Raw genomic sequence first — 26,901 nt, 5'->3', positions numbered from 1 at the left:
CCTGAGCCTCATTTTTCTCATCTGTAGATGGGAATCGTGACGCTATCTCATAGGTTTGTGAGAATTAAATGAGGCCAGGTGCAGTGGCTCATGCATGTAATCCCAGCACTCTGGGAGGCCAAGGTAGGAGGATTTCTTGAGCCCAGGAGTTCAAGACCAGCCTGGGCAACATGGTGAAACCCTGTCTCTACAAAAATACAAAAATTAGCCAGGTATGGTGGCATGTGCCTGCAGTCCCAGCTACTCAAGAGGCTGATGTGGGAGCATTGCTTGAGCCCAGGAGCTTGAGACTGCAGTGAGCCATGATCATGTCACTGCACTCCAGCCTGGGTGACAGAGAGAGGGAGAGAGAATTAAATGAGATAATATTTGTGAAAAGCACTTTGAATATCAATTGTATATATTTAAGTGGGTCAAGAGATTGGGATTCTAATTCCAGCTCCACCACTAATTTGCTGGGATTCTAGCACTGGTTTTGTTACCAATGGCTTTTTTTGGTTTTCTGTTTTCCTGAGACAGGGTCGCACTCTGTCGCCCAGACTGGAGTGCAGTGGCATGATCTTGGCTTGCTGCAACCTCTGCCTCTCAGGCTCAAGCAATTCCCCTGCCTCAGCCTCCTGAGTAGCTGGGATTACAGGCACGCTCCACTACTGCCCACTAATTTTTGTATTTTTAGTAGAGACAGGGTTTTGCCATGTTGGCCAGGCTGGTCTTGAACTCCCGACCTCAAATGATCCACCCACCTTGGCCTCCCAAAGTGCTGGGATTTCAAGCATGAGCCACCCCACCCAGCCAGTTACCAATGGCTTTGTGACCTGGGGCACATCACAGACCCTTTCTAGGTCTCAGTTGCCCGGTAGATACCAAGAGGGGACACAATGCTTTTTTGGTTGCCTCCAGCTCTGATGTTTTGTGGTTCTAACGAGGAGTCCTTGTTTGGAAATGGAACTTTGGAATGGTTTGTATCTCATTTTGGCCATAGACAGGGCATCATTGCAACTGTGGCTTCAAGGCCGATGTGTGGTTAGCAGGGCTGAGTCAGAACAGCCCCTCTTCCTCGATAGTGCCATCCTGTGAATACAACCCCTGTATGGGTGTTGGACACAGTGTTGGGGAAGACTGGGGCAACAGGGGTAAGTAGGAAAGGCCCTGTGGTAGGGAGTTAGCTGGGTATCCATGGAAATGCCTGAAATACTCATGCCTTTTGCACAAGTAGGTCTTCAAATAATCTCTTCTGCTTCCCTCTTTCCCACTCTTTCCCTGTTTAAGGTGTGTGGTGGTGGTGGTGTGTGTGTGTGTCTGACCTGATTGGGAGAGTAAGCCAAATGGAGTGGAGTGGAGAAACATCCCCAAAAGACCCAGGTAGAGGCCTAAGGATTCCTAAATCACAGTGCAGAACAGGGTCCTCCACCCTTTTCCCGTTCTGGGAACATCCTGAAGCCAGTCACTGGGAGAGATGGACATGACCCCCAACCCAGCCTCACAGACCCCACCCCTCTTCCACGCTTTGCCCTACCCTCCTTCCCTGTGCTTGTGTCCTAACCTTAAGCCCTAGAGACCTCTAGGTACCCAGAGAGCAGTCTATTCAGTGACGTTTGCTGAGCGCATGTTACGTGCCTGGCACTGGGCCTGGAGCAAGGGGTAAGGAGTGAAATTAGACCTGATTCTTATCGTGAAGATGTCACAGCTGAGTAGGCAGAAAGACTTTAAACAGATAATGGCAACACGATGTGCTAAGGAACATCAATGTACAAGATAACAGGTAGTCTGTATTTATGGGAGAGGGAGGCATAAAAGATGCTTCAGCTGCTTTCTAAACATGTTTGTTGTGGAACATTAAAAACATACGAAAACAGAGCAGTATAGTGTCCTTATTATGCAGCTGCAGCAATGGTCACACCAGGGTCAGTTTGGGTGTGTCTATACTCCCACCCACGCTCCATACCCCACTGCACCATTACTTGGGGTGGAACTGGGTTGGTTTTGAAGGAGGAACGGCAATTCCCCAAGTAGAAAGTGCTGGAGGGAAAAGCTTGCAGGCAGAGGGGATGCCATGCTCAGAAGCTTGAGCAGTGCCCGATGCTGGTGCACCAAACTGAAGCTGAAGGAGTGGGACAAGATGTTTCGGCCCCTGTGCAGGCTGGCCCTAATCCATCTGTCACACAGCGTGCCCTGTGGCTCCTTTTGGAACTCGGGTCTCCAGGCAAGTCTTTGGCAGAGCCAGGTTAGCGCAGAGCCAGCCCTTTGAGTGCAGGGAGTGAGGAGGCACCACTAAGACGGCGGGCCTTGGCTGGGCGTCGGCGGGGCCTTGGTGGGCCTAGAGCACTAGGGACTGGCACGCACCGGCACTGACGGGCAAAGCGGGCGCAGTCGGGCCCTCCACCCCGCGCCGGCACGCGATCTTAAATATTACCCTGGAGTTTTCAATTATCTCTCCTTAATGGATTTGCAGGGGCTTTTTCATCAAGCGCGGGGTGGCTGGGTGTGGGGGTGTGGGGAGCGCGCGGCGAGGGCTGGAGCTGGGAAAATGGCCCATATTTCAATATTAAAGCCCTTTACGATCGTCAGCAGCATGAAAGATGCTGCAAATAAAACGGAGCCGCCCGCGCCAGCCTCTCCATCTCGCAAGTTTTAATTAACGCTGAGGGGGAGGCGGCTGACGGGAGGGTCGGAGCCGGGCCAGCGGCTGATCTAGGAGCCTGCGGTCCCAGATTCCGAGCTGGAGCGTCAGGGAGCTCGCGGGCCGGGCCAGGCGGAGGCGGAGGGTGGTGGGCTCCGAGTCCCGGGCGAGGGCGCGGAAGATGCCGGTGGACATGGGTGAGGCTAAGGGGTGCGTGACAGGTTGGAAGGTCTCTGAGCATCTGACGAGGAAACAAAACTCGTGCAACTGAATGCAGACAGCTTTGTTCTTAAAGGTGAGGGGGCTTGCGGTCAAATCACCGATCTCTTCATCCCCAGGCTCCTTCAGCGCCCGTCCTTCTACCTCTCTTTTTTCGACCAACAGTTCCCCCAGAAGCTCCCCCGCGTTGATTCCCGGTCCCCTCCCACCTCATCCTATGGCCCCTTGTTTCGGGAGGCAGGCGTGCTTCTGTGACCCCGCGGCTCCTGTTCTGGGATGTCTGCTTTCTCCATCACTCCCTGGCTTCCCGGGCGGGCCCCATCCTCCGGAGCCGAGCTGAGCAGCGCGCACAGAAGCGCCACTGTTCTGCCTTGGCAGGGCCTGGCCCGACAGCTTGTGCCTGCGCAGCAGACCCATCCGTCAGGCGGGAAGGATGGAGCGACGTCCGGCTGCCCGCTCTGAGGACTCCCCAGGGAGACACCTCTGGCCTTGGCCCAGACTGCTCTCTCTCTTCCCTTCTTCCCACCCGCCAACCCTTCCCCCAACTACCAGCTCAGTATATACTTCTGTCTCTCCTCCTTTTCTTGCTTCTCTTCCTCCCTCCCATACACATGCAGCCTGGGGCCTGGGGCCCAGGAGAGTCACTCCTCTCATGGGTCACACTGAGAAGTCCTTCCTCCACCTGTATCCACATGGCAGGGCATAACTCTAAAGCTTAAAAAGATCCGGCGATCTCAGTGGACCACAATCCAAAGCTAAGTCAGCCAACCAACACTGAAGGGCTTAAATTCAGGACTTTGGGCAAACCCTATAGAGTGGAGGAATTAGAAAAATAATACAAATAAAAGACATGGTCATTATTCCTGGGTATTTACAGATACTTTGTGCTTCCTGAAACGTTTTGCAGAAATCAAATTCTCTTCTCATCGTGCTACACAGCTTGTAAGCACCAAGACAAGAAATTCTATGATAAAGCAAAAAGAAAAGAAAAGAAAAAAATCCTCTTCTACTTTCTTCTTGGTGTGTATTTTTTCTTGTCAATTTCTGATAATCTATCAAGCCTACTTAAAATAGTGCCTGTTTATGCAGTATGGTGAGGATGATGAACACACACTTAAACAGGATAGGTAATAAGTACAAACTACAAGTGCTGTGAGGATGCAGAGTAATAGGACAAATGGTGAAAATTAAAACATTTTTGGCTTAATCAAGGAGTACTTCCTGGAGGAGGGGAGACCTGATTTGGAAGGAGAGGTGATATAAACTTGAAAAGAAAGTTTCAGATGTGGAAACACTAGTTTTATTTTTTATTTTTATTTTGAGACAGGATCTTACTCTGTCACCCAGGTTGGAGTGCAGTGGCATGATCTTGGCTCACTGCAACTTCCACTTCCCAGGTTCAAATGATCCTCTGCCTCAGCCTCCTGAGTAGCTGGGACTACAGGCGTGAGCCACCATGCCCAGCTAATTTTTTGCATTTCTTGTAGAGATGGAGTTTTGCCATGTTGCTCCAGCTGGTCTTGAACTCCTGGACTCAGGTGAACCCCCTGCAGCCTTGGCCTCCTAAAGTGCTTGGATTATAGGCATGAGCCACCACCCCTGGCTAACACCGGTTCTAAAATTAGGCAGAATCTATATTTTACTTCAGGTTGAGGAGCAGACAATCTTGGCTATATTTTCCCTGACAATACAGTAAGATGAAAGAAGACTTGTGCAATAGCAGGAAGAATTCAGGGTAGACAGTGGGATTTTGGCTAATGCTAGAGACTAAAGTGAATGGTGAGAGACCCTGAAGCACCCTTCTCCCATACTTGGCTATGGGCTATGGGAGGATGCCTGGACTCTGAGACTTGGCCACCATGTTGTGTTTTGCCATTAGAAGATTTGGACGTGAAGTTGCATAAGGCAGAAAGGACCTCACAGCATCAACCACCAAGCCCCAATGTGGTTGGAGAAGCAGGGTGAGAGGGCAAAGAATATCTTCCTCTTACTCAGATTGTAAGTGGAGAAACAGGTCCATTCACTCAAATCGATAAGTGTCTACTGAGCACCTCCTATGTGGCAAGCACTATATAGGCCCTAAGGATCCAGAGATGATCAGGGCATGGTCCCTGTCAACATGGTGCTCACAGTCCAGTAGGAAATAGAGTTCCCTCATCATTCTATCATTCAATCAAAACCAAAAAGTGTTGAGCACTTACTCCGAGCCAGGCAGATTTGCAGGTGCTGGAGATGCAACTGTGAACAAGACAGACCCAATACCTGCCCCATCAGAGAGTACTGCCTGGTGCAGAAGATATATATATATAAACAGGCAGCTATAATTCAGGGTGATGTATGCTATGAAGGGGAAAGGACAGTTGCCATGGGGTGGCGTATCCATAGATATGTCATACATCCACAGGTTCCCATGAGGGGATCTATCCGAGTCTGTGAAAGGGGATGCGAGGATGATGTGGAAGAAGCAACACCAAAGCTGATCTGCTCACAAGGTGTGCAGAAGTCAGGCGTGGGATGGCCTGGGCCTAGAGTTTGTGTTCCTTTTCAGCATCTTACTAAGAGCTTGTGGCCAAATCAGGCCCAGGCAGAGCTGCTTCCCTCTAGTCACAGGATAGCACTGGCCTGCACCAACACAGCTCTTCCAGCACCAGCAGGGGAAATCAGATGATAATCCTAACAGAGCCAGACCAAGGAATGAGGTTATCAGTTTTCCTTTTTCTGCTGGGAAGTTTCTGCCTCAGAGCTAGGCTATGTGGGGAGGCTGGGAGGTGGGAGGGCACTGTGGAGGGTCTTACTCTTTCCACCCTCCTCTCACTAGTTTTGAACAAGAAACAGGTGATCTGTTTCTCTAGTTGCAGCTGAATAGAAACCAGGACAAGAAAGTATTGTCCTCCCCAGACATGTTTCTGTCTCCTGGGTCCTAACCAGCTGCCTACTTGAGCCATCTGACTTCCATCCACAGGGCCTCCCAGGAGCTGAATCCAGAAGGTCAAGAACAAAGTAGCAAAGCAGGAAAGGGCATTCAGAAGAGAACAGCATGGGCAAAGGCCCCAAGGCCAGAGCACTTGGAAACTGCAAGTCCCTCAGCGTAGAGATGAGTCTGTAGAGGAGGTTGGCACAAGCTTGTGAAAGACCCAGTACACCAGGCTAAGTGGGTGGGAACAGTGAGGGACACAGAGGGTTTTATGGCTTAAATTTTGACAAGTGTATCTACAATATAGCCTTTTTTTTTTTTTTTTTTTTTTTTTTTTTTTGAGATGGAGTCTCACTCTGTCGCCTAGGCTAGAGTGCAGTGGTGAGATCTGGGCTCACTGCAACCTGCCTTTCCTGGGTTCAAGCGATTCTCCTGCCTCAACCTCCCAAGTAGCTGGGACTACAGACTGATCCCACCACACCTCGCTAACTTTTTGTATTTTTGATAGAGACAGGGTTTCCCCATGTTGGCCAGGCTGGTCTCGAACTCCTGAGCTCAAGCGATCTGCCTGCCTCAGCCTCCCAAAGTGCTGGGATTACAGGAGACACTTTTTAAAAAAAAAATTTTTTTTTTTTGAGACAGAGTCTCACTTTATCATCCAGGTTGGAGCGAAGTGGCTCAATCATAGCTCACTGCAGCCTTGACCTCCCGAACTCAAGCAATCCTCCTGCCTCAGCCTCCTGAGTTGCTGTTAATTTTTTTTTCTATTTTGTAGAGACAAGGTCTCACTATGTTGCCCAAGTTAGTCTCAAACTTCAAGAGACCAAGGCGAGAGGATGGCTGGGCTCAAGAGATCCTCCTGCCTTGGCTTCTTGAAGTGCTGGGATTGTAGGCATGAGTCACTGCCTGTCCGTATAATGTAACACTCTTGAATTCACTATCCAGACTTGAGGTTTTGTTAAGTTACTGTTAAAATTTTGTCAATTTTGCTCTTGGGTTTTCAAAATAAACAAGTCATTACAGATAAAGTTCAAGTTCCCTTTGTCCCTTCCCCAGTACCATTCCCCTCCCTTTCAGAGGCACCACCATCATATATTTTTTCTATTTTTACCATAGATATATATTCATGAATAAGATTATAAGGCTTCAGTGCATTTTAAAAAGAGGTCCAATGGTTATGATATCATTTATAACTTTAATTTTCCATCCCACATTTTTAAAAAAGTCTTTATTTGAGGTTTTTGGCAAAGTGCTGACAAGGGTAGAACTAGGGTTACAAGATCCTGCTAGTTACCAAGTGGAGGATTCCAGGTGACAGAGGAGGACCAAGGATGATGACAGCAGGAAGGAGGAGACAGAGGTAACAGGAGAATCCACACCACAGGTCACCGCTGGCCACCATGTGAGGGCAGGGTTGTTCATACATGCTGTTCTTCAGCACCATGAGCAGGGCCTGGTTGTTGAAGATGCCCAATAAATATCTGTCGACAGAGAAATGTTGACAGGGGCAGAGAGATCCAGGATGGCTCCCAAATTCCTGGCCCAGGGCAACAGCCTGGATGATGGTCCCAGTCTCCAGTATGAGGACCCCAGGAGGAGAAGTTGGATTGCAGGGAAAGATGAATCCAGAAGCCATCTCTCTGATCTAGAGGAAACGAGGCTGTGCAGTGTGGAAGGGATAGATGTTAGGAAGCGGACCGGACTTCCATTGTTAGGACAGAAAAAAATCTTGTTGCAGGTAGGTGTTGAAGGCTATAAAAGATCTGAAGGGACCCAGAGATGGTAAGAGGGGAAAGGTTCAGTCCTGCTGGGGGCAAAGGGATAGTTGAAAAACAAGCCAAAAACAGTAATCACTTTCCTCGGAAGGCCAGGAGGTCAGGGCTCAGCTTCTGCATCAGCCACAATGAGTGTCTTGTAGCCCCCTGTGCGGTGGGTACCCACAGCCCATTAGCCATGGCAGAGGAGGAGGAAAAGGGTGTAGTAAGTGCATCTAGGATCATAAAGACCTTGTCAGATGCCCATACTCAACTTTGTTCCCACTCCATATTCATCAACAGGATGGACAGGTGGAGTGCTCACAATTGCTTCTTAGGACTTATTCTTGACCAAATTCAATTTCTCTATTCAGGGAAGGATGTGAAATATAAACTGCTTTCCAACTCTTAAGACCCAGAGCTCTGGCTCCTCACCTTAAAAGGCTGCCCTCTGCAAGAGCTCCCTCAAAGGCACTGCCACCCCCAACTCCTCACCCCACCACCCCTGCCCCAGGCACAGCCACCAGCCACCCTCTGCTGCTAATTCACCTATAAGCAGTCTCCTGCCTTGCGTCTTCACTCAGTTTTGTTCTTTCTCTAACACGTTCCACTCCCTTGAAAGCCCACCTGATCCTTCCTGTCACCCTAGCACTGACTTCCTAAATGAAGGTGTCTGGTGGCTCACAGTTGTCCTTCTCTTTGTCACTCTTTCCAGCCCCTCACCTGAGCCTTTGGTAGCTTGGTCTCACAATTCTTTGAGTCCTGGCTATGGTTAAGTGGCATTTCTCTACTTCATCCCCCGGTTCAGGGGCAGAAACACTTTCACCATCCCCAGTGCCCCTCTCTGGGGGGAGCAGAGAGGTCACTTTAGTTTTGTTTGATCTGGTGGAGTAAGGCATGCCCTTCTCTCAGAGAGGGAGCTGTCGTGGATCTAAGCCAGTCCCTGTCCTAGGAGTACTTGCAATTCAGACTTGCTCTTTAGTCAAGGAATTTTAAATATTGTAAAGCAATGCCGTAGCGGGAGGGGGAGAATCTTGGAATCCCCTTTCCATAAATCTGCTATTTGAAGGTGTGGTGGGATCCCTTGGAAGTGTGGGCCCCTTGTCCTCTTGATCCAATCCCTAGAGTCACCAAAGGGCCAACATAATGATTCTCAAACCAATCTGTGATCAGTCCCCTCATAACCTTGAACTTGGGCAGGCTGCTAATTTTCATCAGAGCAATACACCCTTTAGATACCACCTCCCTGAACTCTGCACTGAGCAGAGCTCTAAACCGTCAAAGAATCAGGCTGTATAGACTTCCACCTTAAATGACTCTAGATTCAACACCATTCCCAAAGCCATATGACTTGCCCAGCTAACCAGCATTCTTCCTCAGTGGGGAAACTACTGGGGCCTTTTTTCCTTCTCCTTTTCACCTACCTGAACTATTCCATTTATTTATAATTAACATATATTGCATGTACTATTAAAAAGAAAATAAAACTTAGAAAGACTTGGTGGTGGGTGCTGCTGAATTAGGTATCAGAGCCCCAGTTAGGTGGGTGTCCTGTGGAGTTTCTGATGAATCAAAGGCCATTGGTGGGCACTTTTAAAACATAGACGCCTTGAGCCCTGGGCAGCCTCAAGGCTGTGCCTACCGAGGGCACCCACAGAGGATTAGAACTGGGGCACTGGAATGAGAGGACCATCAGAAGCAAGGCCTGGATGCTCAAATTCCCACCACAGTCATAAAACTTAAGAGCATCTAAGTCACAAGCAGCCTTTAGGTTCTTTCTTAAGAATCCAACTAATCTGGTGTTCCGCCTTGTAGCCTTCTATAAAGTCTGACCATTCACTTGGTTGATGATTAATGATTCAGCTAGTAATTATTAAACAGAAAGGAATCAGAAATAAGAATCATAAATTTAAACAAAATATTTCATGTTCTTAATGCTAACCTTGAAGGTAAAACAGTAGGAAGGAAGGAAAAACAGTGTTGCTATTTGTTTTGTTCTTTTAAAGAATGAAGAAGTCAGACTTCTGGTCCTTGTGTAAGCTCTGTCCCTGACAGGGTTTCTCAAACTTTTCTGCCAAAGTCCCTTTGATATTAGAGGCAGGAGGGTAAACTTGAACCCCAGCAGCCTGGCGGCTTGCCCTGAAGGGCAATTATTTCTTTTTTTTAAAAAAAAGCCATTTTAAATTAAAGAATAGGTTACTTCATATTCATTATTTGCATTATATAAATATAGGATTTTTTATTAATAAGAAAATAAGAGCCAATTCTTTTGTGGCCTTAAGTTTCAGCTCTAAAATGATGCAAAGTGCATTTTATAATATAGTATATTTTATACATCTTAATATAAAAATGATGTTTTAAACCATTTGCCATCAAAAAACCTCTGTGGCCCTTGGAGAGGCTTTTTTTTTTTTTGGAGACGGAGTCTTGCTCTGTCACCCAGGCTGGAGTGCAGTGGCCAGATCTCAGCTCACTGCAAGCTCCGCCTCCCGGGTTCACGCCATTCTCCTGCCTCAGCCTCCCGAGTAGCTGGGACTACAGGCGCCCGCCACCTCGCCCGGCTAGTTTTTTTGTATTTTTTTAGAGACGGGGGTTTCACCATGTTAGCCAGGATGGTCTCGATCTCCTGACCTCGTGATCCGCCCGTCTCGGCCTCCCAAAGTGCTGGGATTACAGGCTTGAGCCACCGCGCCCGGCCTGGAGAGGCTTTTTATACATCCTGGGACACCATCAGCGTGCAGCGACTGCAGCGTGGCCGGGGGTACTTGTACCCAGGTGAGAGTGTGCTACAGAGTGTGCTGGTTTGTTAAACTAGCTGCCACTGTCCCAGGTTATATCTTTAATGACTACCATTTAGTGAGTACTACTATGTACCTGACTCTATGCCAAATGCTTTTATATGCATATGCCATTTACATTCTCACAACCACCTGCCTAAGGCCACACAGCTGTAAGGTGGCAGAGTAAGGATTGAAACACTTGTCTGCTTGGTTCCAAAGCCAACTGTGGCCCCCTGCTGACTCTTAGAGGCCAAGGCTGAAGCCCCTGGCTGAGTGAGTGGTGGGACCTGGGGAAAGGACTGCTGTGGTGCATCTGGAAAGAGCGTGGGGGGCGGTCCGAAGGTAGTGCCTTATCTCAATTGATAGTGCACAGTCAGTTATAGATCAGACTCCTTGTTTTGCTCTTTCCCCCTTCTCACTACTGCACTTGACTAGTCTTTAAAAAAAAAGACATACAATGCAGGTCTAATATGAGAAATGTCAGAAAACCTAGGCTTAGGTCTAGCTCTGCCTTTGACTAGCTATAGGTTCTTCAGGGAGGCCCTCAGCCCCATCTAGAAATGGGACTAAAAAGGTCTGTGAAGGGGACAATGGAAAAAAGATGAATGTTGAGCCACATCCCAGGCTCCTTTCTTGCTCCACTGCTTATCACCTGTGTCATCTTAGGCACATCACTATGACTCTAAGTCTGTTTCCTCACTTCTTTTTTTTTTTTTTTTTTTTTTGAGACGGAGTCTCGCTCTGTCGCCCAGCCCAGGCTGGAGTGCAGTGGCGCGATCTCGGCTCACTGCAAGCTCCGCCTCCCGGGTTCACGCCATTCTCCTGCCTCAGCCTCCCGAGTAGCTGGGACTACAGGCGCCCACAACCGCGCCCGGCTAATTTTTTGTATTTTTAGTGGGTGTTTCACCGTGGTCTCGATCTCCTGACCTTGTGATCCGCCCGCCTCGGCCTCCCAAAGTGCTGGGATTACAGGCGTGAGCCACCGCGCCCGGCTCCGTTTCCTCACTTCTAAAATGTGAAGAACAAACTCACCTCACAGGGCTACCGTGGATGAAGAATAATACACATGAAACACCTGGAACAGAGTTTACATGTAGTAGTTGCTCAATAAATGCTTCCCAATAGTAGTTATCCTTGTAACAGCAGTATTAGCAAAACTGAAGTATTATTATATAAAGTAGTATTAGCAATGCTACTAAAGAATTCATATTTTAAAATTGTGATTATTAAAGTGAGAGAAATGTATGAAAGAAATACGACAAATGAAGGTAATCCCTTAAAAATAAGGAGCTAGAGGCTGGCGCGGTGGCTCACGCCTGTAATCCCAGCACTTTGGGAGGCTGAGGTGGGTGGATCACCTGAGGTCAAGAGTTCGAGACCAGCCTGACCAACATGGAGAAACCCCATCTCTACTAAAAACACAAAAAATTAGCTGGGTGTGGTGGCAGGCGCCTGTAGTCCCAGCTACTCGGGAGGCTGAGGCAGGAGAATGGCGTGAACCTGGGAGGCGGAGCTTGCAGTGAGCCGAGATTGTGTCACTGCACTCCAGCCTGGGCGATAGAGCAAGACTCCGTCTAAAAAAAAAAAGGAGCTGGAGAAGGCCCACCTTAATGTACACCAAAATAGTTCTGCTGGTTGAAGGCCTGGAGTTCCCTGCAATGAGTGGGGAAGGGGATTAGCCTGGGGAAATAATGCCTGGGGCAAGTTGAAGCAGAGTTTGGGAAGATCCAGGTCCCTCTGCTGAGCCAGTTTGGAGGACAGAGCCTGACCCTCCATGAAGAGAGACTCTCAAGGTCTCTTTTAGCTTTAACATTGGCTAAGTGTGATTCTATGACTCAACCAGTCTGTTCTAATTCCTCGGTGTGGGCAGGACATGAAAGACCACCCACCAGGATCTCAGTGAACTTATGTGGCCCCCACCTTGGCAGCCACACACAGGCACTTCCCAGAGTCTCAGTGATGACGATTCTCTCTAATGGGAGCCCAAGCCTTAACCAAAGACCACCTCTCCATCTTTCTGCTGAGGCCTTGCAGGTCAGCCTAGAGGGAGTTTTCCAGAGCAGGTGGCTTCCTGAGTGGCCAAGATCATGTGGGCAGGATAGTTTCTCTTCTCGCTGGGCCTTTCCCCTCTAAGCTGGTGTCCCAGGCACCTCTCTGTTTGGAAATCAGATTATTTATGGTTTATTTTTGACACCAGATCATCGCTGCCCAAGTTTCATCAATTTGTCACTGTTTTTATTGTCAGCAATTGCCCATAACTGGAGCACATTTAAAATGTCATTGATCTTGGTATTACAGTGTCATAATCTGACAGTAATAGGTGTAGCCAGCACAGGAAGCCCAGGCCCTGAGATTGATGGCGTTCAGCACACCAATTATATTCTGTCCATCTAAGTGATAAAAGAGTACGTAGGAGGCATTCAATAGATAAATTAGATATCGCTCCCAATTATGTCCCTTTATTTTATGGAGTCATATGCTCCCCTTAGAACTTTTTTTCTTCATTTGGCTTGTAAAGGGGAATTACTTGACCCCCCCTAAAGACCGGGGCTGCCTCCCCTGCCTGCCCCAACTTGGGTTCTACCTTGATCCCTTCTGACTGGCTCATAGTCTCTCACCTGGGCTTTCTCTGGAACTCACCTAGGAGTTCCCCAGTGTGGTGGGTCCACAGGTGTAGAGGGAAGGAGGCAGAGGTGCTTCACCATCTGGGAAGGAGTTGGGTCAGGCCTTTGGGAAGGACTAGGAAGTCTGGCAATGCCTTTAATGTGACACCGCCCAAATAAATGAGACCGGGAGAGGGGCTGGAAAATGGGTAAAAATCCTCCAGTCCGGACAACAGAGCCTTCAAATTAGGACAATGAATAACTGGCTGTGGCTGGGGAGGAAGAGGATGGTAAAAAGGTTTTCGGTCCTTAGGAAGTGAATTCATCCATCCCTCTACCTCCACTCCAGACTGGGTGGGGCCAATTCGAGCCCTTCCTCGGAAGAAACTCCCAGAATCTTCCACATCCCCATTCTGATCCATATCAGATGACTTCCTCAGCTCAAGTCCTAGCTCTGCCACTGTGGTAGGGGCATAATGCCAGGTTTTCTGGGGGAGGCAGAGGGCTCCTGTTTGAGAAAATCCCCAAGAATGGTTCATTTCCAAGAAGAGAGCTCACCCGAGGCAGGGAAGGGCCTGGCCAAGGAATAGAGGTACAGTGAAGGCGTAACTTTATTGGGGGCCTGGTTTATAAGCATCTTAAACTCTGAGGACAGCCTTGACCTGGTCCAGATCCCTGTTCCCCCATCCCCCAAAGCCAGCAGGAAACACGGCAGAGGCCGAGACACCAAGTAGTAAACAGTGATCTAGGTCCATTGATCGAGCTTTCAAAGAGAAAGTGTCCATGGGCTGGGCTGCTCCCCATTGCCCCGTTGCCATCTCAATGTTATAAATAATTCTGGCACTAAGTGCCCTGTTACACCGAGGGGAAGTAGTTCTTACAGCGTGAAACCTGAGGAAGGGTCATGGGAGGAGGGGTGACTGGGGACAGGGGTAGAGATGGGGAGCGATCACCCTAAGGCTCCTCAACTACACCCCTAGGCTGGTGATAGATGAATTTCTGGAGCAGAGGATGGCATTTCAAGTGAAATGTTTACAGGAAATGCGTGTGATTTAAACGTCTTGGCTGATGAGCACCAGCCAGCTGGGGGGAGATGGCAGGCTAGGAGTGGAGGAATCAAAAGCCCAGAGGCCCCCAGTGTTAAGTAGCTGTCTGAAGCTCCGCTCAAACACACGCACCCGCTTTGGTCTTAACATGTTTTTAAGAGCAGGTTATGATTTCCTTGAGGGCGGCTCAGATTAAGACTAGAGTGGAGCCCCCAGCTGAGCACCTTCAATAACTGTCCATCACATCCTCTTTAGAAACAGCAGCCTCTTCCCCTTGGCTCAGGGACCCTGTAACTGGGGAGGGCTGTGAAGCTGCGTGGCTTGTCAGCCTGTTCCCAGGCAGCACGGGGCCTGTCTGCCTTTTGCCTGGGGTCCTGCCTCGGATCCCAGGAACAGAGATTGAGCCCCACCCTCGGAGAGCTCTCAGCCTTCAAGAAAAGAGAAAACATACAACCTAGAAAAGAAGAGAGGAAGTAATGAGAGCAAAAGGATGGAAGCCAAGGAAGGGGAAAGTGTCACCAAATCCAGAATTTGGGCCTTTCTCACCACATGCACTGCTGCCATCCTGGTCCAAGCCACTCATTTCTCACCTGGATTAGTGCAATGACCTGCAACAAGTCTCCCTGCATCTTCCCTTGGCCCCCTGTAATCTATTCTCAAAATAAAAAACAGAAGGACTATTTAAAAACTGAAGTCCAGGCCGGGTGTGGTGGCTCACGACTAATCCCAGCACTTTGGGAGGCCAAGGTGGGTGAATCACGAGGTCAGGAGTTCAAGACCAGCCTGGCCAAGATGGTAAAACCCCATCTCTCTACTAAAACTACAAAAATTAGCTGCGCACGGTGGCAGGTGCCTGTAATCTCAGCTACTTGGGAGGCTGAGGCAGAAGAATCACTTGAACCTGGGTGGCAGAAGTTGCAGCGAGTTGAAATTGTGCCACTGCATTCCAGCCTGGGTGACAGAGTGAGACTCTGTCTCAAAACAAAACAAAACAAAACAAAACAAAACAAAACAAAAACCCTGAAGTCCAATCATATCTTTCCTCTCTACTTCACTCAGAGTAAAAAGCAAAGTCCTTAAATTGACTTATGAGGCCAAACATCGTATGTTCCCTCCTTACCTCTCTGATGCCATCTCCTCCCTCTCTTACTCGCTCCCACAGACTTGCCAGTATGTTCCCGCCTCAGGGCCTTAGCACCAGCCATTCCCTCTACTTGGGATATTCTTGCCAAGATGTCTATGGGGCTTACTTCCTCTCTCACCTCTAAGTCTTTGTTCAAATACCATATTCTCAGCGAGATCTCCTTGACTACCATATTGAAAACCTCAGACTTCCCCTCCATGCCAATCCTTCTGTACTTGATCTATTCCTTTTCTGTAACAATTATCACTTTCTAATATATGATATAATTTACTCATTTAGTAAGAATATTGTTCATTATCTGTCTCTCTCTCCTAGAATGTAAACTCCACACAGGCGGGGGTCTTTCTCTGTTTTGATCACCAACGTATTCTAAGAACTTGGAATAGTGCTCAATAATAATTGCTTAGTGAGTAAATGCAAAGGATGAGGTTCACCGGTGGGGGGGGGGCGGTTTGGAGAAGAGAACAGAGGGGAGGCCATCCCAGGCTTGGGGTGAACTTGTGCCTTATCTCACAGCAGGCCATGTGTGAGGATCTGAGAGTCAGAGTGTTGGGCACAAGTTCAAGAGTCAGGCTAGGGCATCACCCAAAATGGAGAGATTCAGTTAACAAAGAGACTAGCCTGGATTTACCTCCAGAATATGGTGGATGACTTGGCTTTAGGTTGGGATCTTACCATCTTCACGACCAAAGCATACTTGGGGATAATAATACCAAAGGGATGTGCAGGGCAAGAATGAGGTGGTTGGGAATGGAGGCAGGCTGGGAATTCAGGTGGGGGAGCATAGCTGAAAGAACAGGCATGTGTCTTCTAAGTCTGGAAAAAAGATTGATGTGGAATTAGAGGGCCTGAAGGACAATTGTGTGTGCAAGTAGGAGGAAGAGCCTGGGTCACCAGAAGCTATCATCTCCAAGAGCAGGTTCCATCTCCACTGAGGGCAGAATCAAAAGCCATGGGCTGCACCTAAAGTCGAAGGAACTAGCATGAGACATCAAGAAAGGCCTCTCAACGATGTGACAGGTGGTGGATGGGAAGCAGCAGGCCTTGTTCTCTGGAAAACTTGAGCAGGACCTAACTGGGTGCACACCTGAGCCAGGCTAACCCAGAGGGCACTGTGAGGCCCGGAGGGGGGGGGCAGTGTGGTACCAGAGCCCTGGAGAGGGCTCCTGCCTCTGCCTGGCTCCCAGCTCCATCCTCTCACCTGCAGGCTTCTGAGCCTCTAAGCATGCAGATATGTCCCCTTTCCTGACCTCAAGTTTCTGCATCTGCTCAGAGTGGAAACTGAGAGTACTTAGCATTCCAAGGCCCCACCAGTCCAGGGGCAGGGGCCAAAACATGTGTACCACCTCTCCTCAGAATATTAGTGCTCAGCTCGGTTTTGTGGTGGCCTCAGGGTACAAGCCAGGAGAAGTAGAAAATACCTTTGGAGGTTATACAATTCAGGGGTTACTGCAGTTAAAATTGAGTGAGGACATGGGTGTATTGGGAATTCTGAGGTTCCGGGGAGACTTACTTGTCACTGTATAACTTTTGGTGCCTTTTGAGTTTTGAACCATGTACATGTATTTCCTATTTAAAAAACATAAAACAATTAAAATCAGATGAAAGCAACAACAATAACAACAAAGAACAGGTCTAGGGAAGCGGGAACTTGATGCCTCCAATTGCTACCCTGGAGGCAATGACCTGCCTCTTCTTGCCCATGTGTACCCTCCTCCTCATCTGGCATCTCCATTCTCTGGAGGCTCAGAGAGGGGTGTGGCTGGCCTGATGTCACCCAGCATCTAAGACTAGCAAAATTCTGGGGCTTAGGTGTCCAGACTCTCAGTGTTGTCTTTCTTTTCTGATCCTCAATGGCCCCATCTACTCATTGACCTCTGTGTTTTTGGCAGAACTTCGCATATGCTACAAATCAACCTCCAATGGGTTATTTTTAAAACCATATGGTCTTAAATGCCATCTTTCCCAGGAAGTAATCTCTTTTCTTAAAGGGAAAGAGATGACAGCTCTCCTCTCCCCCTGGTGTGGTGTCTGATGGTTCATTCCCTCCCTTCCTGCCTCCCTCCTCCCTAACACCCTCTACCACTAAAGTGGCTCTCCACTGAAACTTGGCCCTGTCTCTGATGAGATATGTGACCTTGAGCAAGTCATTTAACCTTCCTGTGAGTCTGTTTCTTCATCTATAATTGAGGATCCTGACCTTCCTCCCATGGCTCTTCACTTATCCATTTGTACAGCAAGCATGTATTCTGTGCCTGGTGCTGAACTTGGCACTGAGGATCACACAAGACAATGTATGTGAAGTTAATACAGAGACACAGAGAGTTACTGCCAAGGCCTCCTTCCTTGGATGCTGTTCTGGGCTGGGTGCTCCAACCCCCTTATTTGGCATGCCCTTGGAGGAACTGCTTCACAGTCTACTCCAAACCTCTCAACTTCCAGCATTGCTCCTGGGCTGAAGCCGATGTCTTGCTCTGCATGAAGGGTCGGGGGTGCAGAAATAGCCTATTTCCCAGGCTTTTTCATTTGGTTAGATCCTTAGGCACCACTTTGCCTACAAGAAGGAATGCTGCTGAAATCTGTCTGCTGGTCTTCAGTGTGGAATTTTAGGAGCGTCCACCTCTCTCGCCCTCTGTGGGCCTTTTCCTGGGAGTTGGGCTGGAACAAGGGGTAGGAAATGGAATCTATTCATGTCCTCACTCTGCTCATTTCTCTCCTTTCCTGAATCCCATGCATCCACGGAGATTGGTACAGTGGCTAAGATTCTGGGATCGGAAACTCACATTTGTCTCCCTCCAAATGTAAGCTGGGTTGTGTAGGAAAGATGGTCCCTTCTTTAAAATGAACACCACCATCTCAGAGTATACAGGAGCTTACTTCAGACAGAGGAGGCAGAGCTGCCTTCCAGAGCTCTTGGCAGGAGGCTGTCCCCACTCCCTGCCTGACCGCCGAGGATTGGGTGAGTATCACTGGGAGGGAAGGTTGTTTGTAGAAAAAATGTGCTGCTTCAGCCCTGGTCATTGCTGATGGAGCACGGCAGCAAGGAAGGTCAAGTCTAGACTAAGGAGGTACTTCTGGTTGTCAGGGACTGGGTTTAAGGTGAGAGGTTAGTTGAAACTACTCAGACATGGTCTTCCCAGAGCAAGGAGGAAGGATGAGATGATCTGGGAGTTGTGAAGGACTCAGGGACTCCACGATGTTGCAGAGCTGGCAGTGACTGGGAGGATGCCAGGGAGATATCAGTTCACTCATGTCTAGAGCAGAAACCCCATGGACAGAGACCAGGTATCTGGAACCCGAACATTCCCAGCACAATGCCTCCCACAAGGCCAACTGGAGACTGAGGAGGACAAGTCCTTCCCTGGAAGATGGTGCCAACACTGTGCTCCCAGAAGGACAGCTACTTTAAAGCCCCAGCAAGAAAATGGTCCCAGACTGTGAGACCTGGAAGTACTTCTTCATGTCCAGCCTCAATCCTACTTACCACAGCTCGACTGGATCTCAGTGCAACCTGTGGGATTTGTCCATGCCTAGAGGAGAAACCCATCAAGGAATATGGGCTTTGCTTCTAGGCCTACCCTGTTGGCTGTGGGAGATAGAACAAGTTGGCCAGTTTGGCCAACTTGTCAAATACCTGTCTCCACGCCTGGGGAGTCCCCTGGAAAGTGGAGAGGGGTGATCTTCCAGGGAACTGCCACCCTGCATGAGGAGATAAGTGGAACAGCAGAGGGCAAGGAGGGTTCAGTGGCCAGGACAGGTGGGGCTCAGGGAGTTCCTTCCGGCTGGGGGTGAGGGAGCTTCCTGGACGCTCAGCCCCTCCAACCCCCTGAGGAAAGACTGTAGCTTCTGGAGGGCAGGAGCTGATCCTGAGTCATCTTAGCAGCCCAGTGCCCAGGACACAGCAGATGCTCAAAACACATGGGTTGAATGAATGAGCCTGGCGTCAAGAGCCCGCCCAGCCAGCAGCTGGAGTGGGTCTTTGGATAAGGGATTCCCCTCTCTGGGCCTCCATTTCTTCATTTGTAGAATGAGGGGCTGCAGTAGATTGTCTCTAAGGTTTTGTCGGCCCCTGACGATCTGCGGTTTCCTATTTCCCTGCTCTCTCATCAATTCCTTTCCAATTCTCTTTCCCTTTACAGCTTCTCTTTTCCTTTCCCTTTAAGTCCTTTTCTTCCACTAACCCCCAATCTCTGCACCCCCGTTTTCAATCTCTCCCCTCCCCAATTTCTCTGGCTTTCCCCTTTACAGGTATTTCTTCCTCTGCTTCTGGTAACTCCCCACATCACTGCCCTTCCCTGCTGCCTTCTGTGTTCTGCACTCCCTGGCCCCCAAAAGCCGCCCATTCTAGTGCCCCTTTCATCCACCTTAGATCCCAGATGCGGGAGATTGGAAGAAAAGGAGGACGGTCCTAAAGCAGCCTCTCCCCTGCCCCTACAGTGGCCCCACCGCGATGTCCTCGTCCCCCCCGCCCCACCCCCTCCCCGCCACGCCTCTCCCTCAGCAGCCGGTGCCGCACTGCGCCCTCGCCCCAAGCTAATGCGATCTGGAGAGACCCGGGCGGGCGGCGGGCAGTCTGGCCCAGCGTCCCGGGCTGCGCTGATGGATGGTCCCCTGACAGTAATCGCAGAATGAGGACGCGCTGGCGACGCTCTCGCCCGAGGCCCCGCTGTTTGGCGAGCCCGGGAGTCCCTCCCTCCGCAGCATCTGCCTTCCGGGCCGGGCGCTCTCAACTCACTCGGCTTTGCGGGAGGCTCAAAGCCTCAGGTTAGGGCAGAGGTGGGGGCTTCCTCTGCTTTCTCTTTCCCAAGACACTGGTTTCTGTTTGGTAACAGAACCCTCCTTGGATCCACGCTGCTTCTGTGATTCTGAACAAGCCACCCAACTCCTGGAGGCTCAGTTCTCCCTTCTGTATAATGGCCTTTAAAGCCAGGTGGAGTGCTGGGGGCATGGGAGATACTACTGAGGAAAATGACGCTCTCTCTTAAGTAGAAATCGAATTTCACTTTTAGTTTACAATGCTCGGAATAATCTGGGCTACATGTGCGAAGCCGAGTAAGAGCTGAGTGGCTACTCACACACAGAATATATATATATATATTTTTTTTCTTTTCTTTTCTTTTTAAAATTTATTTATTATTATTATACTTTAAGTTGTAGGGTACATGTGCATAACGTGCAGGTTTGTTACATATGTATACTTGTGCCTTGTTGGTGTGCTGCACCCATCAACTCGTCATTTACATCAGGTATAACTCCCAATGCAATCCCTCCCCCTTCCCCCCTCCCCATGATAGGCCCCGGTGTACATATACATAATGTTTTTAGCATACCAGTACTGCTTAGACGTCTTTAAAGAGAACACCAGCCCAGGTACTTCTCCAGGGAGGCGACTGTCTCCAGCAGGACTTTTTCTCCCCTCTGCTGAGGTCACCTACCTGTCTAAGCCCCCAGACCCCATCTATTCTGGGGTTCCCCTGCAATCCAGGGCCAGGCTGAGGTGGTATGCGGGAAGACCTCCCTTTGGGAAATGTTTCTGGATAATTTCCAAACTCCTTGCCCATGTTCTCCCCACCTCACCCACATTCAGATAACACAGGGTTCTAAGGCTCCTTCACTTCTCCACCCCCACGGGATACTCCTTGGGCCTGGACCTGTGGAGGGGCTGGGAGGTGGGATCCAGAACCAATTACAATTCTGAACGCACACCCAGCTGCCTCCTCACTCCCTTCTAACCTTTCCCTCTCGTCAGAAGCCAAATTGAGTTAGTCTTGAGTTTTGATTTAATTCCCGAAATGGAGTCATAATCTGCTTAGTGTCCTTTTTCCCAAGTCCTAGATACTGAAGTGTGTGTGTCTGTCAGGGGGAGTTAAAAGAGCAGCTCTGTGACCTTTGGAGGACCCTCAGACTCAGTCACCTCCCAAACACCACCAAAGAGCAGGAGACACCATGGCCCTGAGTTGCTGGGGAGTATGGTGATGGTACTGACAACTCACATTTACTAGGCACTTACCACATGCCAGGACTGAGACAGGTGCTATGCACGCATTTCTCACTTAATTCTCACAACTACCTTTCAGGTAGGTACCATTCATATCCCCAATTTACAGATGAAGAAACTGAGGCTTAGCGAGGTTAAGTCGTTTATGTTCCATCTTACAGTGATTACAGACAGTCCTCGACTTATGACAGTTTGACTTACAATTTCTCAGCTTTATGATGGTGCCGAAGTGATATGCATTCATTAGATACTGTACTTCTAATACTCATACAACCATTCTGTTTTTCACTTTCAGTATAGTATAACATGTTGAATCTCATGTTGAATACGTGAGATGAATAAATATCTCATGTTGAATACATAAGATAGTCAACACTTTATTATAAAATAGGCTTTGTGCTAGATGATCTTGCCCAACTGTAGGCTGATGAAAGCGTTCTGAGCACTTTAAGGTAGGCAAGGCTGAGCTATGATATTTGGTGAGTTAGGTGTATGAAATGCATATCCACCTTACAATATTTTCAACTTACTACAGCTTTATCGGGACACAGCCTCATCATAAGTCAAGGAGAGTCTATTATTAAATGGCAGAGCCCAAATTTGAAACTACACAGTCAAGACTGCAGAGCCTGTGCCCTTAACCACTTAGTTGTGCGACTCCTGGCAAGGTATTTTATTTAACTTCTACACGCCCTGTTCTCTCATTTACAAAACACAGATAAGTAGGGATAATAAGATATTCCCTTCAAAGAATTATGTTGATTAATTGAGCTAAGGCATTCACCATACTCACAGTAAGCATTCAGCAGTTTAGGTGCCCTACACACTGGGACAGGGTTGAGGAAGGGAAGGGGTACAATCCAATGGGCTATTAATTATTCATTGTTACTGTTGATAATAATAGTTATCATGCATTGAGAACCAACTGAGCATAGGCCACCCTACAAGGTAAAAAATATGTCTGTTTTACAGATGAAGAAACTGAGTTTCACATAAATTAGGTAAATTACCTAAAGCCATCCAGTTAATAAGTGACAGAACAGAGCTTGTGTTCAAACACTGGGCCCCTGACTCCAAAGCCTGCGGCTCCCAGCAGCCCCAGGGTCACCAAAAACTGGCCTCTCCTGGGGGAGGTCAGAGCTGAGGCCAACAAGCCCAAGTCACACCCTTTACCACCTGGGACCTGATTTTCTCCAGGTGAGCAATGTTTTCTTAAAAGAACAGGAAGACAGTAAATAATTAACCAAGACAGTTTCTCCCTCCCTGAAGCCAAGGTAGAAGAACCTCCCCCCTACAGCCAACCCCCACTCTCCTCGCTCCTCTTTCCTCTGTGCTCAAGTTTGTGGCCATTAAATAGAAGAGGAGAAAGTTTGAACCAGGCATGAAATATTTATCAGTTAATTACAATATGCAGATTCTGTTCCTAGGGGTGATTTATCTGTTTGGAAATATAGGAAAAGATCCTGGAAACTTGTATCCTAATTGCTTGGCCTATTATTGTAGCAACCAGGTAGAAACTCTATTTACTATGTAGCTACAAATTTTCCCACTACTGGAGGTATCTGCCTCTGCTTCTATCACTGGTGGTCTGGGGATCATATGCTTTTCTGATAAGAGATGAGCCTCTTAGAGGTCAATTTGTCGATTCCTCTGTCTCCTCTTGGGGTGGCCCCTTTCTAAATTCTAATAGCTATAGGAAATGAAAAGGGTGAGAGTCTCTGAAATTCTGGGATCTCAAAAGAAGCTAATTCTAAGTGAAAACCTCCCTGACTGAAGCAGTGCCACTGGTGAGGGGATGTCCCAGTTTGAGAAGCAGCTCTCAGCTGAGTATCCCTCCCCTCCCTTGCTCTGGCAGAAGTGTCAGCCCTCCCCTTACCTCTTGTATCATTTCCTAGGGTCTGCATCTCAACCTCTGGCTACACATTAGCAACCTGCGGAGTTTTAAAAATCCAGATGCCCAGGCCCTACTACAGGTCAACCAAATTGGAATCTCTGGAGGTGGGACCCAGGCATCAGTATTTTTAAAAACTTGTGGCTGGGCATGGTGCCTCACACCTGTAATCCCAGCACGTTGGGAGGCCGAGGCGGGCGGATCACCTGAGGTCAGGAGTTCGAAACCAGCCTGGCCAACATGGTGAAACCCTGTCTCTATTAAAAATACAAAAATGAGCCAGGTATGGTGGCAGGCACCTGCAATCCCAGCTACTTGGGAGGCTGCGGCAGGGATAATTGCTTGAACCCAGGAGGCAGAGGTTGCAGTGAGCCGAGATGTGCCACTGCACTCCAGTCTGGGCAATAGAGCAAGACGCCATCTCAAAAACAAAATCAAACAATCAAAAAAACTCACCGGGGGTTCCAATGTGCAGCGAAAGTTGGTAGCCTCTAGAGCTAATAGAAGAGTATCACTGCCCGGTAAATGGGCCCTGCTTATCTGCAAGACCATGTTATTTTTATCCCTCCCTCTCTGGTGCTGGAGGAGGCAATTCCTTCACTTATATTGGAATCTGAAGAACATCTCTTTCTTTCTTCACAAGAAGCTTGTAACACAATAACTACCATTTATCAAGCCCCTGCTGAATGCTTGGATCTATGCAAATAAAATTTAATCTGATCTACAGAACAACTCTATAAGGTCAGTGGGTATGTCTATTTTATGGATGGCTCAGAGACGTTAAGTAATTTGCCCAAGTTTGTACAACTAGCAAGTGTCAGATCAGGGACTTGAATCACAAACCCATGCTTTTAACCACTGTGGTACACCACCTCTCAGTTTCTCAAGGCCGGAAGGGAAGGGCTTCAGGTCCACCATCTGAAGTGCTTACTGAATGTCTTGGGGAGGGAAAGAAGAGAGAAGCGAGGAGAAGTATAGGGAAGCAGGCAGGGGTTACACATGCATAGGCCATGGAGGGCAGAATGGCGGCTGGGAAAGACTGAAGAGAGTCTGTGGGGCTAAAAGGAGGTACCCGAAAGAGGGTGTGGTAAGCTGACACGTGCATGGGAAGGGGGCAGTGGCTATGGAGACAGCTGGGGAGTGGGCGCCAGCAGTTGGAACATCCAGAACAGTGAGTAGTACCCATCATGGACTGGGTGGTTGGGGAGTGGGAGGGACCTCGTGTCAGAGGAGGGGTCTTTGTGAGCGTGCAGCAGTGAGGAATGCTCCCACATGAATACTAAGGGCAAGAAGAAGAGAAAGGGCCAGAGGGGGCTGGGTGATGTTTAGCTGCTGGGGTGATTAATGGGGGTGAACGGAGGGTGAAACTCAAACCCTTCAACAAAGATGGCGGGGAATGGTTGTCCAAGAACAACAGTGCACTGTTTCATGGAGAAAGCCAATGTCCAGGGGAGGGGTGGCTGAGGAGGACACCAGGCGCAGTTGCTCCTTCCCTTTTTTCCCAAGTTCTCTTTATTTACCATCAAACAGTAGAGTAAACTATATTAGCCAGTTCCAGGGGACCCTCTGGATGGACTTCTTACCTGCCTCCTGGCTTGGGAGAGACCAAGGAATGTTGGCGTGGCTTGGGAAAAGAGTGAGCGAGGTCTGGGCTGAAAGCTGAGATGACTCCATGGACCACCCCCTGGTGGGGCACAAAATGGTGATGTGCTGACAGAGTCACTGGCTCCCTCTGGACCAGACAGGCACTGAGAGACACATGGGGGTTGGGACTTCAGGTGTCCTGTAGAAAGTGGTAGTGTTCTTACAGCAGTTTTTAAAGCAGCCCTGGCCTCAGGGAGGGACGCAGGGCTCCTTTTCTGTGAGAGAGAGTTAGGGGAACAAGGAGAGAGGGCTTCCCATGGCCCTGGTTTCAAGGTGTTGACCTGGGTTTGAAGAATGGAGACAAAAGTTGTGAAGTAACAGGTTTAAGCCACTCTCCCCTCATTTCCTACTTCTGTTTCTTTCTCTAGGTACAGCTGTTGGGAGCTGCCTTTCCTGCCCTCAATCTCCCTGCCTGTAGTTTCAGAGGGAAGAAGAGGGAAAAAAAAGGATGAAGAGAATTGTTTCAGTGCTGGGGGAGGTGAGCTTATAGCAGGGATTTAGATGGGAATTACCTCATGGGAAAGGAGCAATTTTCTTCCTCTCCAGGCCTCTCACAGATGTGAAACAACTGGCAGATCCCACTTTCCCACCCCTAACCATCCGAGGGGATGATGTGTCTTGAAACCTGTGCCTCTCAATTGAGAGGCTGGTGGGGGAAAGAGAGGTCAGGAAAACGGGCCAGATGAGTGTTCCGGGGTCCCCAGAGAGTTGAGGGAGGCTAGCATCTCCTTAGGGTAAGGAAGGTAAAATGCCCATTCCTGATCCCAGATTGCTTAGCTACTGTGCCTGGGAGTCCTCCCATCTGGCCTTAATTCCTGTCTCCATACGCAGCTTGGCCAAGTTTCTTCCCCTACTGGAGTCTCACTCCTAATCTCCTACTCTCTCTCTCCAGGAACCTACAAAGCACTTTGAAATCTGAAATTAGCGGGAGGTGGCTGTATTGCACAAATACTCTGAGGTGCAACATGACTTGACTGGTAATGAGGCAACCATCCCACATAGGGCAGAGTTCAAGGACTGCCTTCAAGAGGGGCTGGCCTCAGTTTGCCTGTTACAGAAGCCACGGGCTAACAGAGGCTGCCCTCTGCCTCACAAAGAATGAGATAAATGGGTGCACTGGAAAGCAATGGTCACAATCAAGTCTTAATGATGAATTAATAATTCATAATTACTCCAGACTTGCAGATAAGCACAAGCCCACTGGAATTATTTCCCAGGGAGGAACACAGAAAGGGTGGGAAGGTGACTTCAGTACAGACATTACTTCCAGAGGCTGTTAAGTTCGTTCCTCTGCTTGCCAACCAGAACCTGGAAGAGATTCATTAGCTTCCTTGGCTAATTCCTCCTAACAGTTACCACTCCCTGAGCTTCTAAACTGTGCCATATTGCCCCTCTGTTCTTCCTAAGGCCAGAGGACCATTCCTGCCAAAGTGACCTCAGAGCCTGGACTCTGGATTTCTGGGGTCTCTGTTCTCTGCTCCCCATTCTGCTATTTACATACGAGGTCCCCCGTAGGAGGGCCTGGTGCTAGGTGTCCTGGCAAGATGTGGACATCTTTCTGGCTCTTCTCCCTCTCTTATCTAAGTCCTCACATTGTGGGAAAACACCTCCCTAACTCTATGTGGAAAGAGAAGCACGGAGTGCCCCTTCTAGCGTGGATGCCTTTGGTTCCCAGATCTGGATTTGAGGGGCTGGCTCTATCTCTTAGGAAAATATTTACCTAGCATCGATAATGGTAATGGGGCCTATTTAGGGCTAGGGAGGCACACCCAACTCCACACCCAGCTCTCTGCTGTTCCCCTTCCCAGTGCACACAATCCCAAATTCCCACTCCAGAAAAATTTTAAAACACGTATCTTAAAAAAAAAAAAAAAAACCTCAAAGAGCCAAGCAGACCCTCAGCTTCAAGGTATCTCCTCTCTCTCTCTCTCTCTATCTCTCTCTGAATCTACAAAGAAGGAGTGAGTTTTGTTTCTCCAAGTACTCAGAGCCTTAGACCACAAAGGAGCCTTATATCCTGGTCTTTAAGAGATCTTTGACCACCATCTCTGCTGTGGCACGACCTTTTTCAAAATGCTAGAAAGAAGAGAGACTGGCTCTTGGACCAAGGGGATTTGGGATTAGAAAGGACTTCCAGTTCTACAGATTTCCTTCCCATTAGCCTCTTCATGTGCATCAAATGTAAATGGCAGGCTAAACCTACAGAATGAAGAGAGTTGAAAGACTGGGGCCTAAAAATACCCTTGTCCAAATCTGTGGGTGCAGGAGCACATTGAAAAGCAGTTACC

At 48.7% G+C, this 26,901-nt stretch overlaps 1 protein-coding gene across 2 annotated transcripts in view; it reads left to right on the top strand.

The window, feature by feature from the left end:
• Positions 1-26,901, top strand: part of ATP5MC2 (ATP synthase membrane subunit c locus 2) — a 494,192-nt gene that overhangs the window by 35,698 nt on the left and 431,593 nt on the right. The window contains exon 1 of one of the 2 annotated variants that reach the window (XM_077954435.1): positions 10,577-10,580. The exons of the other annotated variant lie outside the window; for it this stretch is intronic. The gene's annotated coding sequence lies outside the window, so the exon portion shown is untranslated. Of the gene's footprint in view, positions 1-10,576; positions 10,581-26,901 lie in introns of those variants that run through there. 2 annotated transcript variants of the gene reach the window in all.

This window comes from Macaca mulatta, chromosome 11 (assembly GCF_049350105.2).
Source record: "Macaca mulatta isolate MMU2019108-1 chromosome 11, T2T-MMU8v2.0, whole genome shotgun sequence".
NCBI lineage: Eukaryota > Metazoa > Chordata > Mammalia > Primates > Cercopithecidae > Macaca > Macaca mulatta.
This window is presented reverse-complemented; position numbering and strand designations above follow the sequence as displayed.